The sequence below is a fragment of the Aulostomus chinensis genome, chromosome 16, assembly GCF_037954235.1.
Source record: "Aulostomus chinensis isolate RoL2024-O1b breed Wild chromosome 16, RoL_Achi_v1.0, whole genome shotgun sequence".
NCBI classification, from domain to species: domain Eukaryota; kingdom Metazoa; phylum Chordata; class Actinopteri; order Syngnathiformes; family Aulostomidae; genus Aulostomus; species Aulostomus chinensis.
In genome coordinates, this window is record NC_141335.1 from 1,982,229 (window position 1) to 2,001,202 (window position 18,974).

An 18,974-nucleotide genomic window follows, 5' to 3' on the forward strand; every position below is an offset into this window, starting at 1 on the left:
TTCACCAGCCGCTATAAAAGACGAACAAAAGGGGAGAAGAAGCATCAAGCACCAGAGTGCTGCGCGCTAGAGGTAAGAGGAGAACGCAGAGGATCGTTTTTCTCTTTGTCTCATCAGGAATAAATCATCGTCCTATTTGGAGATGACTGAATATGGATGTGTTCCTCCAAAACCCCGTTTCAGGAGAAATAAAGAGCAAAGGGATGAATCAACCTAAGACGAATGATCCTGTCCACTTGGAGAAATGGTAGAAATACAAGCCAAGCAGGAGGAACCAGAGCTGAGATGTAATCGCTGAGATAAACGTGTCATCTTGCGCAGGCTCATTTATGAGACAATCAACTTTTCTTTTGCATCTTGTTGTCCTCACATGAGCAGATCAGTTTTCAGTTCAAATACTAATTTGAGAGGGAAAAGAAGATATGAACATGTTCAATAGATGATCAGCTGGCTTCTTCTCTGTTGTCCCACTGTGATTGAGGCCAATTACTGCAGTAAAATACCAGAACTTCTACTGCCGCCTTCGACTTGTTGCTACACTTAAGTGGCAATTTCCACTTCTTTTTGGAATTTACATTTATTACTCTTTATAGCCGATATTCCGACTAGGAGGGTTCCTGCTCTGAAGTAAATGTGGTATCTTTGCACAGATCGCATTAACTCCGAGGAGTTAGTGGTGTTTTTAAGTTCCTGTCACATTTATCCTCACCGTTAGCTCCTGCGCCTAAACATGAGAGGGAGAATTCATCGGCCAAGAGTGAATCCTTGCACCCAAAACTTCCCCACGTCCCAAGAATTATCACCAATATTGGAGAAATGCATTGACACGGTGGCTTCATAGCTGCCGTAGGAGGCGAGAACGTTCCATTTTTTATGAAATCCAGTTCTTGTAAAGGCTTCATTTGAGGTGAAACTTTTAAGAGGGCCCGTATTTTTGAGAAATATCCTATTTTCAACTTTCAAACAGTCCCTGAAGGAACCACATGCAAATTCTGACGAAACAGTGTCTGTCCAGCTTCCAGAAGTGATAAATGATACAATTCAGTCATTCTTTGTAGAAGCTGAATCCTGCTGGAGAGGTTACTGAGGTACTCGCGCCCCACACATCAATGTCCTCATGCATTAGTCAGCCTTCCCATCCTGAGGGGCCTCATAGTCTGGCCCCAACTTAAAAATGCATGAGTCAAAACAACCACAGCAAACATGACAATCCCAGGAAGACCGGACTCAAAGGGCAGTCCCTCTCCTTGGTTCTGTCCACCCTCCCACACGTCTCACCGTCATTTCATCCCATTCAGTCACAACCCGGCTTCAGTATTTGATGAGGTGGGAATCACAATGGGACGATCAATACTTAGATAAAAAACAGCCTATGAGAGACCTTCCATGGGAGGACAACTAAGTTAACCAATAAAAACACCCTGATGTCAAAGATGGACACACAATTAAGATTCTAAAGTGCTCAATCAAGCCAGCCGGGTTCTTTCAGCTCTCCGCCAGCGTCTCCTGCTTCCACCTGCAGGCTTTGGAGTGGACGTCCAGGTCTTGTGTTTGCACAGCAGTGACCAGACAGAATCTATGAGAAGCAGCTACTGAAAGGGTTTGCAGGCGTTTGTAAATGTCTCGTCGTCTCTCTGAAATCAGCAACCAAGAAGGCTTGTGATTTTATTGGATGCGTTCTTCAGTCAGAAAACCTCATCGACGGTCATCACCGCCTCCTCAAAAGCAGCAGGATGACTGAAACAGCTGTTGTCCTGACATCTGGTGGAGGAGGGGAGCCCGAGCCGAGGAAGTTACCTTTAACCTCTGGTGCCAAAGTCAAATTGACCACCTGTTGAGAGGCTTAAGCGAGCGAAGTTGCCTTTCAACAGGGAAAAAAAACCAAAGTAAAAGGCTCACAAAATTATTTGTTTCATGAGTCTTCAAGTGGAAGCGCCACCAACTGCCCCATGGACTCCAGCGATAAATGAGAGCAGGACATTCAAAAAGGAACTTGATTAACTCACATGGCTGCGTTCGGGAACACCTCTCGTCTCTGGCCCTGCAAGACTGCGGTGACAGCTGTTGTAAGGCTGATTCCCAAGTGCCCTGCAAATGAACCTGGAGCAGCCGAATCAGCTGATCAGACTGCTCCTCTGAGGGAGAGACGTCTTCAGGAAGAACACTGGGCGCACTTCCAGTTCGTCAGGGTTCCGATGGAGTTGAGATTATTATGAAATCACCAAAACAACTGAAGGTGATGCTTCTGTTCATGGTCAAACTAAAAATTTTGCGCTTCAGCTTTAACGAAGTAAAGTAAGAATTTGGACCTCCGGTGTTCTTCTGCTCTGAGATATGTCAAACCGCTCAATTGGCTCGTACCCTTTAAATATTAACATGCTTATACCACCAGTGCTTTTTCCTTCCGCTCTTTTCAGTCTCAATTTTACCCACTTTCACTCTCATTTTGTATGAAGTCTTTATTTATTTTTTAGTTTCCTCTATTTTTTCTGACAGTAAAACATTTACTCCTCTTTACATACCATCCAGCTTTGACAGCAGTTCCTTTTGGATGCTTCATGGCAAATTAGGGAGCACCTGATTCAGTCAGGATGTCCGTTCACGCGGGGTTTATCAGCAGCTGTCACTCTGAGTTAAAAAAAGAAATATGCACAACTTCTATATAGCACAAAAAAAAACTTTGTTCCCCAAGGGGAACTGAGAGCAACAAACAGCTCTGCTCCAAATGACCGGTGTGTTTAGCTGAGTCAGACTGATGCTCTTTTTGTGTGTTTGTATACTGGCGTGTGTGTGCCGGCAGCTGTTTGGTGGCCATGTGCGATTGTGTCGATGAATATAAGATTATCAGCATGTTTGTCAGCTCCTTTAGATACACTTAGTGAGTGTATCTGGTCAGTCAGGGAAATGTGTTGCATTCATAGTCGATAAAGAGACAGAGAAATAATTACAGAGCAGAAATTTATAAAACAACTAGTCCAGCTCTGCTAAATAACACAGTGAATCTTGTAAATTTTTCATCCGAAAGTGCTGCATCAACAGCCATCAACTTCTGTCCATTTAAATATTAAGCTGGTTATGTCATCAGTGCACTTTTTCCTCTCCCTCTGCTCCGAGTCTTCTTCTTATTCATCACTTTGCTCATGAATTCTATTTTCACTTCCCTACTTTGACTTCATCTGATTAGATTTGTTCATTCTTCAAGAATCAATACTGTGTGTGTGTGTGTGTGTGTGTGTGTGTGTGTGTGTGTGTGTGTGTGTGTGTGTGTCGGGGGTATTGAGGGGCAACTGGAGTGACTCAGCCCTGTGGCTTTTATGCATTCCAATGCTATTTTTACACCGGCACATCTCTCTTCATCACCTCATTCACACATATTCTGTTATGGATTCTCTCCTTGAGTCTTGTTTGGCCTTGGTGCCCTGACACTGCTGTTACTTCTTTACTGTAATATTTGTAATATATGAAACTTATATTGGCTGTCAGCCCAATGGCTTGAATAAAATGTCAGGATTGGATGTATCTGAAAACTCTCAAACTCCGTGTTTTTGCAGTGGATAACTGGATGGTTTCTTCCACGGCGGACATATAAAATCCCACCGTCAATAATGCTACGAGCTGTAGTTCAAACATCCTGGCTTGGGTGGGCAGCAGGTTTAAGACCCAGCTCTTAGTCAATACTTTGCACTGACAATGTTGGATATTGAATGTTGACAGATATTGTTGGCGTTGAATTATTGGCTGTGGTTAAATTCGACAAAGAAAGAAAACACAACAACTTGGCACTTCTTCTACCACTAGATGGCAGCACCTGCAGCCAATCAAACTTGAAGCTCTTTGTCATGCTTACTAAGATTTTTCCCCTCAGTCGAAATTATCGCTTGTGTTTTACGTTGCTTTGGACAAAAGCGTCTGCCAAATGAAATTGTCCAATTGTAGAATTGCAGAATAAAGTTTGGAAGACTTGTTGAAGGTATCACAAATATATTTTTGATCTACGTAATTCAAAAAACCCATTTCCCTCAAACATAATCGAGAATGCAGGTCAAAGGAACATCATTTTAGAGGTGGGGATGGACGAGCAGACAAACAACAAAAACCATTTAAAGTAAATCTTCCCCGTCTCTTTCTTTTAACCTGTCTTTCAAGAATCAGTGTGCGATAATGGCAGTCGTGCCAGCAGCGGGGATTACTCAATGAATGCAAAGCTCCGCTCACATCTCATCCCTAACCACTGCACAGGTGACTCGTCCAAAGGCTCAGCAGCAGCAGCAACAGCAGCCGCGGCAGCAAATAGCCTGAGCCCACGCTACCTTATCTCCTCTGTCCTCCTGTTTACTATCTCGGCAAAAGAACAGGCACTGATCCAAAGGTCTGCAGAGCCTCTTTAACTTTTCTGTTGTCTTCAAAATCCGACAATCCAAAGAAAACAGGAGAAATCATTTCTGGTCCTCTGGTGAACTCCTATCCTCCACCAGTTACCGTCTCTAACACACGGTTTCACCCTGCAAGTTTTTCGGTTTCTACACGGGGATACAACAAAAACCTCTATTTTCTTAGAAGCAGGCCATTCAGAGCAAACAAACAGATCCTGTTCTTGGTTTTTCAATCTATAGTAGATTATAGATTAAAGACTGGTATGGAATCCGTCAATTTAATCCTCCAAATATCCATCCATGAGAATGTTCACTGCACCTGCAGAGCCCATGAGGAGTTTAAACAATGTTGTACATTCCTTTAACCGGCAGTGGGAAATGTGATCTATAAGTTAGTTGTGATGACGTTCACAACATCCAATCTGGCATTCATGTACCGTTTTACATCTTTACTTCTTTTACCTCCAAATCAGAAACACGCATGCAGTATTTACTACCTTATCTAATTCTGTACCACACATTGAAATATGTAAAACAGCTGAGTCACACTATTTCAGGCATTTCACCAAAAGCCCTTTGAGACTGCGAGGGGAGGCACGCGAACATTCAAATATGCAACTTCCGTCTGGGTTTGAGGAATCAAACCTGGGGCAGCCAGCAGAATCAAGAATCAGAATCGTACAAGCATCAAAATCTGTGAATTCATGTGAAATGAAGGAGGACCGTTTTGGCTTCTGATAATCAGCTCGATCACATCCTGCTCATGTGGTCCAGACGACACGCTGGACACAACGCTCGTTATCTCTGACAGCATGTTTTAACGGTGGTGATGTGTAGGTAGTGAGAAATACTACTTCTGATCCGGAAGACCTCTTAAGGCGGTTAGAAGAAAGTGAACACCGATTTTGTTGCTATTAAGTACAACTTCTGTTTCCACGTCACGAGGTTGGGGGGTCGCTCTTTGACTTCTTATATTCAATATATTTGGAATGACAAAAAAAAGGTAATTTTAGCAGGAAGATGGGCACCAACAACCCTCCCACCCCCTTCACACCTCATCACGGCTTTAGAGATGCCTCTTACGGCTGCACCGAACCTGAAATTCGATCATTTTATCAGCACAAACGCTCCTGTTTATTCAGGACCTTTTAATGTATTGGGAGGCGCTCTAGTGCATCGCAGCAACTGGTTTGCCTTTCATTCACATCGACTATTATGAGAGGCTTTTAAGCGGTCCTTGTTTGCTGTAAACCAAGGTTGATGTTCACTTACACTCACAAACACAAAAGCTTTTGAAGCATGACGACGTAATGTAGGCCACTATCAGAAACCTAGGACTTGAGGTGGTGGATTCAGTGAGCTGCAGCCTTCACTGGGTTGTTAAATTGCATATTCACACATCTCTCCTCACCATAAACATACTTCAGTTCACTTCACTGGACTAAAACAGCCATTTGGGGGAAAACAAGACATTGTGGTTAACTATGCATGCTGAAATATTCTCTGATTTGGTGATAAATGTAAACATTTTTGATGCATGTGACCACCTCCCCAGAAAGAGTGAGGACAAAGAGGAGAGTGAAACAGAAAGAGCTGCGCCTACACCTGTCAGGTGACTGTCGAACAGATGGTCGAATCTGAATACAGAACCACAGGCATCAAAGACAGGGGGCTGACACTCAGAGTGTGCGTTTGCATGCTTGTGTACTTTTGTGTCTCTGTGTCGATGTGCAAGAATGCGGTTAGCGATGAGCTAAGGGGTGGAGCGCGGCCAGCAGCCCAGCGGCAGACAGCTGGCTGCAGGTTGACATCCTGAGGTCCGGCCCATGTGTTAGCAGCAGACCTTGTTGTATGGAAAGCACGGTCGACTGCAGGGGGCTTCAAATGCAAACACTTTGTTCTACACACAAAATCAAGTCATTGTCAAATACATTTGCATTTAATGAATAAAGTCCCTGATTCTCAAAACTGGAGAATCCACAGTCGAAGGAAGCACCACCGACCTCAACCATCACAACACTGCTGAACAAATACAAACACAAAGATTACCACTGTAATCTCTTGAGAGTGTGCACAAGCACTTTTCTTTTGCTAATTTTCAAATTCAATAAGCAGACTAGTTTTTGGAAATCTGTACATGGAGGTGGAGGCAGCGGTGGAGGATAGATGGACGTTCAAAGCCACTGAGACTCATTTTTTCATGGTCGCTGCTGTGGTCGCTGCTGTTTCGTGAGGTTTCACAGCTGCTAACGGTAGAACCCAACCACTAGCTAACAATGTGTGGCATCAGAAGGGCAGAACACATTGCTTCTACAGGTGTTTGGTTGGAGGAAGATTAAAATTTCCCAACGATGGGAGATCAGGGAATCGGGTTTAACCAGTTTGTTATCTTTAGAACAAACACACACAAGATGTTCCAGACAAGATCCAGGACCCCCTACGTTTCCTTTGTCCTCAGAAATGTGCGTAAGGCGAGGTGAAAGGCGTTTGTTGCTCCAAAAACTGTGGATGAAGCGAGAGGGCACGAGCTGGACGTGAGTGGAACTCAGGTTTAAAGCTCATATATGAGGGCGACTGCTACATGCTAATGCACCACCCAACAGGGGGTGCTTAACTCTCGGAGTTCACTCATTTTTTTGCAAGTTCCTGCTCAAGTCACTGTTCCTTTCACACTACACCATTTTAATTCATGAAATCAGCCAAATTATTCTCTTAAATACATGCAGTATGACTGTTGCCTGGAGGAGAAACATATTATCACTGCATATACAAACACGCACTAAGTTCCTTCTCTTCCCTTCAGAACCAAATCTGGGAGCACTTTTGCAACTGTGTCACCATTTTCTTTATTCAGCATTTTATTGGGATTCAGGTCAACTCCCAACTTCCGCTGTGGTGTCTGAGCTACAGCATCAGTGTGGCTGCTGGCTGAGTTAACTCCAACAAGATGGAGACAACAATGAGAGGAAACTGCTGACGGTAAATCACATGGCACTGGCAGGACAACGACCCGCTAACATCAAAAACAACTCATTCAAAATGTTGAAGGGATTTATAGCCATCTTTCCACCAAGTTTTAGGAAAATTGACCCTTCTACCTGCCGAACAAACAAGATGAGGATGAAAACAGAACCGTATTGCCTTAAAACCAGAAGTAATTAAAACAGTCATTTGTTGAATGATGCTCCATTTACCAGCCATTCTCCCTGCTGGCAGCTTGTGTTTACACATCTCATTACAATAACAGGGCTCATGTCTTTTCAGTTTTGTCTGGTGACAATTAATTTCATCATCATTCAGAAATTTAGACCTCTGCATGTATTCACTTCCAGGTAGTCAGTGAAAAATGACAAGACTTCAAACACTCTGTTGCAAAGTAACGAGCTGGGAAATAGGAGGAGCAACATTCATTGCTCTGCTCTGACAAGTAACGGTTGACTGGTGACATCACCACACGTCATAGGTACACAGCTGCTTGGACCCTCGCGAGCTCCATATCCCTCTAAAACCCATTTATAAAGTTGTATTTCCTTTCTTGCCAATCCAAACCTCATGATTGGCAGGAGTGACTGAGAAGAACTGCCTCCAAATAGGTTTTCTTCAGGAGCCAAAGGTCTGCGCTGAGCCAAAGGGAGACGGACCCCAGAGTCTAACGTCACTTGAGCCGCCCCTTCTCGTCCTCCAGTCATCGCCACTTTGCTTTTCCGAGAAAAGCTGTGATGAGCCACTGCAATTCATTTGCACATTATCATCCTCCATTGTTCCTCAGTGGTTGATGGCGAGCTTCCATGCATTGATGACTCAACGTAGATGAGCTGCGATTCCAGTGTATTTGTGTCTTCTATATCAATTCGGAGCAGCTGACCTCAGACGGCGGATGAAGCCTCTGATGTCGTCACACCGTCTGCTCTTCAAAACTCTGGTTTGGAGAGTGAAATAGAGTTGGAACAATCAGCGTGTGCCCATTATGGTGCTGGTAGCTGCATCTGACTCATGCATGCAGGGAAACATCCCCTGACTCTCAGACATGTGTGAACGCTCAGTAGGCTACATATGCTCGCAGGCCGCCACCTGCCCTGCTCAGCATCAGAGCTCTCATTTATGCTGCACTTCAGCGCTCATCACGTTCATGTTTTATCATCACAAATGCTAAATCATTTGGTTTTACCAGTACAATTATGGAGCCACAGTCTGGTCTTACAAGTCAGGTGAATGAATGTGGACCGACAGTAAAATTATTCGGGAATGAGGACAGCGTTTAGGTCAGAAACGCTCTGTTGATGAATTGAGCTGACAGAAAAATGTCAGAATCATCAACAGATCCAGCAATCAAACTAATCTCACTACACTTTTTTGCAATAGTGTTGTATATTTATTTGTGAGCAAAAAAAAGGGATTGCCAATAAATATTGCGAGACTTTTGGTTGGCACAAAACATCCTTGATTCAACACAGCAGGTGGTGGTTTATGTCTGCGCCGCTCACAGAACAGGGCGGGCTCGTTTGAGCCGTGCTGAGGTACTTGACTAATTTCAAGGTGGTATATTTGTCACCTCCCCAGGTTGCTGCACTAGATGACAGTGACACAGTTGTGGAAGAAGAAGCCATCCCCGGGACTGACATCAATAGCCGCTGCTGCTGATACCGAGCCAGCCACACAGCCTCAGAAACGCCTGCCACTGGGCCTCCTGCTTACACACAGACTGGCCTAGAGTTTGGTTGAGGCACAAAATAGTTTTTATTACTTGCTCAAGGGACACATACACATCCCACTGCAAAGTCCAGTGCTTACTGTACCCAACCAGCAAACACAACAGCATAGCACGCACCTCTAATAGAAATGGTGGTGTTGAGTGTGTCTAAAAACAAAAATGGAGGGAATATGGAGCCTACGTTCACACATCGAGTGCAGGGCGGTCGATGAATGGCCCATTAGGAAGATCAAGGTTGTCTGGCGTGTAATCATTTGGGTCCTGTCCTGGTTTTACCCCTCACACATCAGGAGCTTGTCACTTGTTCTTTGATTTCCATCTCACATACAACCTGACATCTCTCTCTCTCTCTCTCACACACACACACACACACACACGCACACACCAACCAACGTAAGCACACGGTACCATGCTATTACAATAACACAGTTAAAATGGAAACAGTGTGTGCAAACATTTGTCAGTTCCTGGTGATTTTGTTTCGTCTTTCTCCACTGTGGTCTTGTAATTTTGTCTGTCAAAAAAAACAAGGATGACAGACATCAAGGTGAGCGTGATAAGCGAACAGGCAGAGCTTGTTTTCATGTGAAAGAACTTCCAGTCCCCCCCCCCCCTTCTCTCTGGAAGGGAGTCTCCCAACTTCAGAAATCAGCAGGTGGAAAGCAGACGGGTGTTTCTGATGAATGACTTCAGAGACGAGCTGTTTATCTGCCATTCTTCATTCATTATCCCTACCTTCTCAGATACTCTCCCTTTCAGACATTCAGACCTCCTCAGGCATTCGCTGAATTCTATTTGGACTGCGAAGAGACGCAGGAAATGGATACTCGCCGAAATATTGATTCTGAAACTCCTCAGTGGGGTGAAGCGAACCTGAAGAGAATCAACTCCTCGACCATCCACCGACCACTGATCTCCAGGTTGGAGTCATCAAGATGGTTTTCAATCAGTTCAATCAGATCTTATTCTCTTGTATTTAGTTGGTAATTGGAGAACTTTTCATCTTGAATTGGTGACATGGTCACAAGACCACTCCCATATTTTCTTCTAGTTGCCCAAAGTTCTTGCTGTTTCTGAGGGGATGTTCCAACTCTCCCACGCCACCCCTATTGCAGCTGTGTCTACATTCCAGTTGGAGGTCATAGATTGCGTTCATAGGAACACTGTTGCTGATGTGAATCATGCTTTTTAAAAGGCTGTCCTTAATCCCAAACCAGGTAGTGGACCCAGCTGGGCCTAATCTGGAGCATTTATGGCTCAGTTATGGCACTGGTAAATGCTGTGTGGGTCAAAGGAGGCCCGCATGTAATGAGTCGGGCTTGACTCTGTTCAAATGGTGGCCCAAATGTGGGCCATAGGAACTCCTGTCACTTTTAATGGACATTTTCTGCTACACTGATGTTTCACCGCCTTCCTCCCGTCACGATTACTCCGGCATCTGCCACTTGAATGGCCATGTCATCGTCGCTGCTTGCGTTTGCAAGCTATCTGGTGGTTTTCTAGGGCAGTCATCCTCATTCTCATGCAAATGAAGACACTTATTCTGTTCGCCAGGTGCTGTAATTTGGACAGTTTGAATTGGACTGAAATTGCATTTATTTTTGTGTTTTGGTTCAGAGATGAACATGGCAGCAGCGTAACACACCGCTGTATGCACCATTTACAACAGTAGCCCTTCCACGCGGATGGAAAGTACAGTTTTATTTTGAGTTTCAGGACTCTGTAGTTAAATCAAGTGACAATCTTCCCTGGTTGCACAGAGATGCATAGAGATGAAGAGAGAATGAGAGCGAAAAAGAGGGCATTTTTCAGGAAGCATCCAAAAGACGAGTAGAAACTATTTGTTGGTTGGGACACACAAGGAAGGAGAGATTGTTGAACCAATTTGTCTTTATTTCCCCGCTGGGTCGACAAAATAGACCACGCTGAAAGACTTGCTCTCTGTGCTGTCATTATCCTCCCTGAAAGCCGGGCAGAAGCTCGTTGCAGCTCTCGGCTCTCTCAGCCCTCATCCCTGTGGAGGCATCACACATCGGACTGGAGGTTTGAGCTACAAGACTGTGGCTGACATACTGTTTGCTGCCTGTTACACCTTAGAAGGGCACACAGAACTGGCAGGTAAGCTGGACCCATTGGAGTTCCAGGATGTAGAGTTTAACAGGGTAACTGAGTCCCGAGACACAGAAACCCAACCTGGAATGTACAGTATTCTGTCATGAAAAGTTCCTCACATCTAATTTGTCTAATGTTTACACAATAGATGCCATCAGGATGAGTCCGGTTAAGCATTGCTGTCTGACAAAGACACAACACATGAGGGAAGATTGTATGCGGGTTGTTGCTGGTGAATTTGGCAGTTTTAGGCCAGAAGAGCACATTCAGTATTTTAAGAGATTTAACATTCTGTGAGGACTGGGTGGAGTGTGATGCTTTCAACGATTAAACTGAATAAAATACTCATGATACAGCAGTCAAGCAACCTGGAGGAGTCTTTGATTTAGCAGTAAAATGGCAGCTGTCAGTGGTTGACTGTGTTCAGGCTGATCACCAGTGGTTCTCCATCCTCTCACCACCACAATAAATACGGAACACAACGTTTTTGACTCATGCATAAAGTATCATTCATCAACAATAGATGACAGCATTCTGACACATCTATGAGCTTTATATCATGTAGAAGGGTTTTGAAGTCAGGATGTTTCCGTCATGATGTGCGATACGACTTGAGGTGCGTGGAGCTACATCAAGTCTTTGTCAAACAGCGTCGTTCGAAGCTTTAAAGTTGGATGCGAGACAGCATTTGCTTATCAAATGGAGAGTCCTCACGCTGACTGACAGCTGAAACAGCATTTAGATATTCAAAGCAGAGCAAATGGCAGTATTCCTTAACCCATGATGATACTATCACATTTTCCTAAAATCAAATCAACATTTGCTTGGTCGCCTCCGACTCCCTCCAACTGTGGCTGAGAATATTGCAGAGCACGTTGTATTTGCTTTGCATGCACTAGTGCCTGTGTTGGCTCATTAATCATCATTACATCATTCTTGTGAAGTGGTCCTTGTGAGGAGGGGAGAACACGCCTCCCTTCATCTCTCTCCAATTCACCACCAGGAGGCTGATATGAAGCTGCTGACCTGTGTATTAGGTGTGTGCATGTGTGTATGGATGCACATGTGTACATGCTGACATGTGCATGCCTACATGTTAGTGTATGTGTGTGTGTATTCCTACTGTGGCATACTGTCACCTTCCGTAGCCCAGGTGGCCGGGGTCACATGAGTGCCATATGCAGGCGAGCTGGTGGAGCATCCATCTGCTCGCTTTATACACAGTAAGAGTGAGAGAGAGAGTGTGTGTGTGTGTGTGTGTGTGTGAGTGAGAGAGAGCGACAGGGAGAGAGTGTGTGTCTGAAAGTGACCTTGCCTAGATTCCAGGGAATGACAAAGAAGCAGAATATTCCTTATAAACGCTTTCCAACCTGAACATAAACATTTCTTCCAGCATATCTGAGTTGAAGTGAATCGTTTTGGTTAAGGTGTCTCTTAAGGAAGACATTCCTATTCTGAACAAGATGAATACGGACTCTTGGTTAATGGCCACACCCTTCAGGTCCATACGTTCGACTGATGTTCCTGGCTACCCAGTTTCTGGGCAGATCCTGCCAGGTGAGATACAGAAACATTCCAACATCCAGCCGAGACAAGACAGGCCATGCAAGCCTGATCCGTGTGCCCACACTAGATACATCATCATTGATATTACTACATCATGACAGCTGGTGCCAGGCCAGAATAAACAGGTCACAGGACATCTGACATCATAGACATTGAGAGGTTAAAGGTCCAATCAACAGTGAGTCAATACTGGACAGGACAACTAACCTCTTGTTTGTTGTTCTCTAATCCAGCAGCCTGCAGCACTGCAGTTCTGAACGCTCTCAGTGGGGGAGCTCACGTCACCGATGGGACTGTCAATGCTGCCATCAGAGCCGTGAGCAAAAACACTGTTTCTTAGCATGTCAAAGGTCTCACTCCAATGCTCTGTCCCATCTCAGCTAAAAAATATATTCTATTACATCAGCACAGAAAGAAAACATGTCACACTGAACCCGAGCACAACTGGGCAACTCAGTTCCATGTAAACACAGTCAATGTCACTCGTTCTGGTTCTCCTTCTTCTGCAGGTGTTCTTTCCCGTCAGTTTACCATTAGATTTCTCCATATCATGTCAGCGGTAATCACAGTATTGCTGTGATGCCATATTCAAAGTTCTCTAAATACCTGCTTTAGATGTCCCGTGTGCAGTACACATCCCTGCGAATGCCTCGTTCTCATCTGCATGCGAGGAGCAAGTGCTCAGCGCCTATGTGAAAGGCTGTGACTTTAAAAGAAATAATAAATTATGTACACAATATGATCTGTACCACAGTCTATGGAACCACTATAACCCACTTTAAAGTTGTGATCCAGCTTTCCTTCCATGGCTTCTGATTGAAATGCTAATATATTGACTAAAACACATCAATAATTCAGATTTGTTCACTGCCAGATCATTGGATACGCTCCAGACGTGGCTGAAAGATTCATCATCTGAGATTTACTCTACGAATGTTCCAGTCGTAAGTGATACAGTGGAAAACACCAGAAGGTAACTAACACGGTACGATACAGTACTTCCAGAACATGGGTTGTGTTTGAGCTGTCAGGTTTTCTAACTGCAACCCATCTTAGTGTCTCCTCTCATTCTGTGTTGAGTGTGAATTTATATGTAGACAACAGGACATTATACTGCTACTGACTGTGAATCATTCAGGAAAATGTCAGTCTTGCTTTGCCACATATAATTATAGTGGGAAAAAGAATGACAGGAACTTTTCTTATGTTAAAGCGGCATCGTCATAATAATAATAATATATGTAAAATCTATGTAAACAACAGCCACACATTGTGTTTTTAATGAGAAACGATCATGCCAACAGAGTAAATTCTTTGATATTGGAAAACATGACAACCCATTAACTGTTGAGGCTGGTAATTAAAAAATATGCACACAGCAATATGGGCCCCAGGCTGTACATTTAGCATGAATCACCACCGATGAACCCTTTGAGCCCCGGGCCATTTGAAGGCTAACTACCTTTAGCTTTTATCTGGGTCATTATGAGGGCTAACCAGGCATGAAGCATTTCAAGGTCTCTCAAGGCTTTATAGTTTGCATTCAATGAAATTATTGTGTTTCTACTTGTAACAGACAACATGAAATTATCTTGATAGACATATCTAATTACACTTGAATCATTCTGTAGGGGAGATTATATGAAATCTGTCAAAATATTCCAGCCACACAAGCTCCAAAGCAGAACCGCCAGTAGCCGATATCGACACGGACTGCCCTGACACCATTTGTTAAAGTGTTTACATTAGTTTCTTGCTGAATCTTCAGTCACTATTGCCGTTTACACGCTACAGAGCAAAGTCAGAAGACGCCAGTCCACATTACATTCAACGTCAGGGCCTCAAGGCGAGTTTGTAACACTCGCTGGAAACCGGACCAGCGTCAAAAAGTAGTTTGACTTCCATATGTGTTGCAGAACGCAGTGAACACTCCAGAAAGATGTCATAGTGCACATTGTTGCTGACTCCAACTATGACTTATGGTTGTTGCGCTGTTAATCAGAGTTTGGTCTCACCAGATTACTAAGTCCTGGTAAACGTAGCCAATGACAGGGGGGCATTCATTGCCTTAGCGATTTGGAAAATTAGACGCTCAGTAGAGGACTTCAAGGGCCCCAGCTTTCAAATAATCGATGGATCCTGTTCAGGTCCGGATCCGGCATTTCTTGATTCTGCATGGGTGCAGGTCCCAGCTTCTTGTGCCCACGAAGACCATCAGTGCTGAACAGAAATATTTTATGACTGAAATCTTCAGTGAACCCTTGGGTGAAGGAAGTCCTGTACATTCAGACTTGTGTACTTCCTTGGACCACAGCGACACAGTAGACGAGTGCGTAGATTCTAACTGACAGTTGAAGTCACATCAAGGTTTTGTCCTGCCAACGCCCTGTCTCACATTTGAGCAACTCACATCATCGAAAGTCAAGATGTGCCACATCTCTGCAATGTATGCATCGAGCAATTCAGCCGAGTAGAGATTCCAATTTGGATGCAAATGTAAGTGGTCAAGAAGTCTGGCGAGACTGCACCTTCAATACATTTGGGACTTTTTTCATAAAAAGCAAATATAGAAGAATGAAAGTCGATAAAAATAAACTTATTATCACTAACTGGTAGCAAAGGGTTGCATGTCCTCTTTCATTTTACTAAAGTCATCCCATTCAGTAAGTATGAGGGAATCCTGTCTAAAATGATGGCCTAAATAATCATTTCAGGCTGCCTCAGTTTCATTCCAGCTGAAATAAAGTGCAGGTTTGGGACAGGGTGGCACAGCTGGGCCCTTTTCTCTTGGATCTCTCTCTCTCACCTGCCTTGTAAACCATTGATTTGTTCAGATGGCTTCGGGCAGAAATTTGAAATCACTGGTAAAATGCATGTTGAGGGTGGCAGATGGACGGGATGCAGGTGGAGGGTTCTGGCTGGTTGGAGGAGTCTTAAGATGGACTGAGCTCCAGAGTCATTAGCATTTGGCTGACAGAGACAGTTTAGCTTAGGGGTTGCCCAGGCCGCCCAGAAGTGCTGATGTTGGGGAATAGAGTCCAACAGCTTGCTGATTATACATGAGCATGAAGAGATGTTTGAGCAAGCTTCAAACATACAAACAGGCTTGCATCCAGATTTACAGACACTGAAACCAGCAGGTGGACAACATTTTAGACGCAGAGCTGTCCAGACGAGCAGCTTTCCTGTAATTCTGCAATCATGACTGCGGTGGCCATCTTATCGCTCAAATCAGCACCAGTCTTTCCAAGAAGAAGAAATGTGATTTCATGACTTTTCAGCCTCTCTTGTTGTAGGCTTTAGGCTTTGTTTTCACATAAAGATGTCTGAAAACTGTAATTTCTTAATTCCAGGGAGAATGCAATAGAATCCTCCTAATTAGCCTGTGGTGAGAGGTTAACTTTGTCAGATTTCAAGCACCTAGACATGTCTAGTATAGTTTTAGCTAGCACACTGTCTATAGTGTAACCAAAGGTCTGCACAGTTCCATTTTTTCTAAGTGCACATTCAAGATCAAGGAGGTTTCTGTTGGGAATGAATAAACTTGCAAGTGTATTCAAGGATTTACTGGCCCGCAGCATCCGTATGTGGCAATAAGGCGATGGGAGGGGAGTGGAGGGGTGTTGGCCCTGCTGGTAAACATGACATTATTTCTCTGGAGAGGATCATTTCCTATATCTGTGCATACTTTAAAAATGTTAACTGTGGTTCCTCCTTGTAGATGATTCCAGATGCCTGTTTCTGTTTGCTGTGCAGAAGGAAGACATGTTCCCTGTCTCTCTCGCCTTGTGTTTTTTGGTCCTTTCCTCTGATTATTGTGTTTCTCTGCGGGTCCACTCTGGCCAATTACTGTCACTGCTCCTATGCCGGCCGCGTTGTCTCAGGCTGTTTGTGTACAGCAGCCAGCCCCCGTGGCAACACCGATGGTAATTACAGCTCAGGAGAGGGAACACACACCAGCATCCACAATGATGAGCGCATGGACACACACAGTGACTTCAGGCTTTGCTGACAGGTTGTCTAATTGTGTCCCCAGAATTGATCATTAAACTAGAGAAGTTCTGGCCCCATCAAAGTGGTGTGTTGATATATACATGTGTGCGTGTGTGGACATGTCCATGTCTTTGTTTGTGTGCAAATGTGCAAAACCAGCAGCTCAGTATTGGATGAGGGAATCAAACCATGTAACCTATCTGAGGGTTGCAAATGAAATGAAAAATGAAAATGCTGTGTGTCATGGAGCATATGAACTAGGAATGCTTCACCATCATCATATCAGTTATTAATATGACATAGTACATAAAAAGGACTGCAGACGTGTAACAGAATTGTTTTTTGCAACATAAAACAGGAACCATCTTCCAGGGCCATGAAACCCTGACTGTATCCAAGGCAGCTGGTATACGGACAGAATCTGGGACACTTCTGGCAGTTATGGCTCAGTCCCAGCACTGACAAACTTTGAGTGAATTATTACGTACTGTGGTTTTCTACTTTACATGCTTCCGCAATTGCCCCCCTACGGGTAACCCTAACGGACAAATAAAGTTATGTAACATTAATGATCAGACGAGGGTCGTAAAAAACGGCAGTGTCACATCGTGACTTCTGTTCTTGATACTGTCTTGACTCCAGATCAGGGTCTACAGGGAACGGCTGAACTGGTTTGCAACAGTATCTTGCACCCAGGAGCTCATGATTCAGGAAGCAGAAAACAGAAACACCACAGGAAGAGGAAATGCAGACCGCTGGCCTCGGTTCAGTTGATTTAGTCCAGTCTTGTGCAATCGCTGGTTTCACGCCTGCCTGGATTGGTCTGCTCTTATTTAACTCTGATGCCTTTGTCCTCTTGGTGTGGGTCATTTGGGCAGGTATGAAACCAGCATTCAGGTGTTGACCAAAGACTACAAGATCCGTTGATATCCTGCTCTTTGCATCCTACAAAGTGGGGAAAATTGAGAACCAGTCTCCATTTTTCTTAGTCGCCCTTGAAAAAGACTGATTTATTCAACTGAATTCTCCACATGTCCAAGATGGATTGATTGATTTGCTTACGTATGCTTTCAAAGTTTATAATGTGTGTATGAACAGACTGAGTAAGAGAAAACCTTTATCTTTCTTACTATTGAGAAAGGTTTGGTTTTATTTTACAGCAACTAAAAAGTTTTCCGAGTGGTTTAGACAAGTATTAGCCCTTGTTGAAATGAGGTTGTTTGCCTTTGAGCATAATACATGAAAAGGCTGAGGGATTCACCTCATTCAGCTCAAACTGTGACTAAATTCCACAAATGCTGCTTTAGTCTTTTCTCTGCAAGAGACCAACATCTATCGTGGTAACATCACATGTTGGAAATCTCAGCAGTTTGGTTCCTTAGTGAACTCCATCTAGAAGTCAATTTGTCAAAAGCCATTTTAATTGTTGCACTCCATCTTGTCTTCCCCGATGGATAGAGCTAATCTATCACACAGGCAAGCTGTACCCCGAAAATAGCCAAATGAATGGAGTCCAAGCAGATGGGATGGAAAACAAAAGATGTTGTAGGAAGTTTTTTGTGTCCAAAAGAAAACTCCTCAGGAGTTAGCTCATCATCAAGTCATTCTTCACCGCCGAAACTTGGATCGTGAATTTTTCAGTTGAGCAGCGTCAGTTGCATTCCGATTGTGTCGGCCAGTTGTTGTTATGGGCCGCAGTGTGCAGATGAAAACGGGACCATAGATGTCAGATGACACCGGCGCCCTCGCTGTCATTCTCTCTGAATGCTTTCCTGGCTCTCACAAAGTCATCTGTCAGAAGTAAATCCCATCAGTTGTCTCAATGACCCCCACTAACAGTGTCCAGTCTCAAGGGACCGGCTCCACGCCTGGAATATTCATGCAGATTCAGGCAGACCCCGAAGGCCAGGACCAGACTGACAATTAACTCCATCAGTCAAACAGATAAACTGTCCTCACTAGAAAAACTAACAGATAGACTTAATTTTAAAACTGACAAAAAATTAATTTGCTGACCACAGCCTCTTGACACTGTGCCATGGTGGTGCTGGCACCATGGCTTCAAACTGCATGCCAGCTTCAGGGGAAAAGTTCCCAGCAAGCACTCCAGTTTGACCCCTAACGTGACACTCTTGTATGAACGCCACCACTCACCAAGGCACTCGAGAGAATTGGGTTCGGTCCGCTTTTTTCATGTGATGATGCTCCATAATACAGAA

General features: G+C 44.1%; 1 protein-coding gene and 1 long non-coding RNA gene across 4 annotated transcripts in view; both read right to left on the bottom strand.

The window, feature by feature from the left end:
- Window positions 1-18,974, bottom strand: part of nrg3a (neuregulin 3a) — a 302,381-nt gene that overhangs the window by 207,246 nt on the left and 76,161 nt on the right. The window lies entirely within an intron of this gene.
- Window positions 1-18,974, bottom strand: part of LOC147247113 (uncharacterized) — a 117,119-nt gene that overhangs the window by 57,381 nt on the left and 40,764 nt on the right. The window lies entirely within an intron of this gene.